A 2,585-nucleotide genomic window follows, 5' to 3' on the forward strand; every position below is an offset into this window, starting at 1 on the left:
TGAACTGTCCACAGCCCTCCTCTGAGACACATAGTAGACAGGTTTCTGAACTGTCCACAGCCCTCCTCTGAGACACAGAGTAGACAGGTTTCTGAACTGTCCACAGCCCTCCTCTGAGACACAGAGTGAGTAGACAGAGTGACTGGAGTCATCTTATAATGAGCATTTGTGACGACCAATTATATGAAGATAAGAAATAAATATGGACCGACAGACAGCTGAAGTGCGCAGTGATCATAAATGTGTATTTTTAATCATAGTGTTAAAAAAACGGTTATATGTTCATATACACAACTTCGCAAGTATGATTTACAAGAAAAAGAAAACTGAATATCACAACAAACAGAGAAACAGTGAAATGTTTCTGAACACACACACACACACACTGCTAGTGAGGACTTTGACATACATTTTTATGACGGAACTATTTTCATTATTTTTCACAACGGTGTCACACACCGGAAAATAGCCGATCTACAAGCTCTCAATGCGTGGCGACACGGCACATAAATAAATATACATGAGGCATAAACCTAACCTCTAGCTGTCAAATCATAACCCCGACCGAGAACTGTAAGCCTCGAACTCTAACAATCTTTTATTAATCATAAAACAATCATTTCTTTTCTCCCTCTGAGGACCTGGCAAATGTCTGTTTCTCACAAACTACTATACTTGTGGGGACAACCTGGTCCTCGAAAGTATGGTAACATAAAACACATAATATAATGTAATAATATTGAAAAGGAAACTGAAATGCATAGTATAGATAAAAAAAATACAAAATGAATCAATGGGAAGGCACGATCGGAATGACGTCACACGCACGCATGTGTGCACACACGCGCACGCACGCACGCACACACACACACACACACACACACACGCACACACACGCAGGGGAACATAAGGCACATGGGAACAAGGAATGTGAATATTAAAGGTATAGCCTACCTTATAATTTTGCACTAAAGAAAACATACTCGAGAGCAACTGTAACCAAAATAATGGCCCGGTGCAAAACTGCAAATAGGTCCTTTTAAACGCCCGGGGTCCAAATCGATTTAGCATATTAAACGTCCGGGCTACTATTTGGATAAATACGGTAGCTCTATATTGTGATCGTAATCATTACTATAGTGTTTGTTCGGTATCGGGGTCTCCATGTCTCTCCACTCTTTATTAAACAGAAAATACATTTTGTAAATGAGTAAATCATGAAAGTTTTCTGAAAAACCTGTTTCTATGTCAGTGGTGCTCAAACTATTTATACAAACCCAGCAATGCTTACTATCACAATTCATGCTACATCTTATGGCGGTGCCGAGCGCCGAACATAGCATCTGCGACGGGTTGCGGGCTTGTATAGATCGGCTATTTGCCCCGTTTGTATGACAAGGTATGAATTTGGCTTCAGAGGGCTGGACGGAAGTGAAAAGAAGAAGGCATTCCTCACTATCTCTCTCTCTCAAAGGCCAGAAGTGAAATATGTAGGAATAAAAATATATATAAAAAACAGTTTTTTTTTAACACAGACAGATCATATATTAACAACATTGAATATTGTACATCTTGTAACATTAATAAAAAGAATATTGTATTAACAGCTCTCTACACTTAACATACTGTCTCTCTCTCTCTCTCTGTGTGTGTGCACGTGCACGCATGTGTGTGTGTGTGTGCACGTGTTTAATGTATGGTGGTACATGCAATAAGGTATAATAAGGTACATTATGTGAGTCAGTTTCAAAGCATTTCGACAAACGTGTTCATAACAACACACAAACTCATGTGAACTGAGGCAGAGGAGTCGAGGACATATTATGAACAAACACATGGTAACAATAACACACACCATCCATCTATCGACACACACTGTGTTTCCCTTTTATCTGCTCAACCCATTTAGGACTGAGGCCGATTCTCTACAAAAAAAAAAAAAAAAAGTGCCTCTTCAGAAAAACAGTTTTCTGAAAAACCTATGTTTCTATGTGAGTGGTGCTCAACCTTGTTCATGGCAAGGACCCCCATAATTATCTGTATTTGGCCGTGGGCCCCCATCTGAAAATATGTTGTTCCAGGGACCCCCTAGAAGCAAAGATTTGACTTATAAACGTTCGCTCTGAATGAATATATATTCAAAGATTTGCGCCAGTTTCACGATTTTTCAAAAATAGCAGATCGTGGGCACTCAATTAACATTGATTTTACAATATAAATTGAGGTCCCAGAGGTAGAAATGCCATTAAATGGGGGTCCGTAGCCTGTTGCATGTCAAACCGGGGGCCCTTGAAATGAAAATGGTTGAAAATCACTGCTAGAGACGTACAAAGGGGGGTCCGCAAGGCTGATAAATGTCAATTTGGGGGTCCTTGACGTGAAAAAGTTTGGGAACTTCTGAGTTAAGGCTCAATGGAGAACCCCCTCAAGGACCCCTGAGAGTCCCTGTACCCATGTCTGTCTGTTGGCCGTTGAGTTCTGATACTAGCTTCTATTTGATACTAGCTTCTATTTGATACTAGCTTCTATTTGATACTAGCTTCTATTCCACAGGTTATACTTGAAGTGCAGCTTTGAAGGCTTCA

At 40.1% G+C, this 2,585-nt stretch overlaps 1 protein-coding gene across 3 annotated transcripts in view; it reads right to left on the reverse strand.

Moving 5' to 3' along the window:
- Positions 1 to 227: 227 nt before the first annotated feature.
- Positions 228 to 2,585, reverse strand: part of LOC306917381 (sorting nexin-9-like) — a 33,700-nt gene continuing 31,342 nt past the window's right edge. For all 3 annotated transcript variants that reach the window (XM_079495594.1, XM_079495595.1, XM_079495593.1), the window contains exon 18: positions 228 to 2,585. This exon is cut by the window's right edge and continues 1,404 nt beyond it. The gene's annotated coding sequence lies outside the window, so the exon portion shown is untranslated.

Source organism: Electrona antarctica (assembly GCF_951216825.1).
Source record: "Electrona antarctica genome assembly, chromosome: 24".
In the NCBI taxonomy this organism is placed as follows: Eukaryota; Metazoa; Chordata; class Actinopteri; order Myctophiformes; family Myctophidae; genus Electrona; species Electrona antarctica.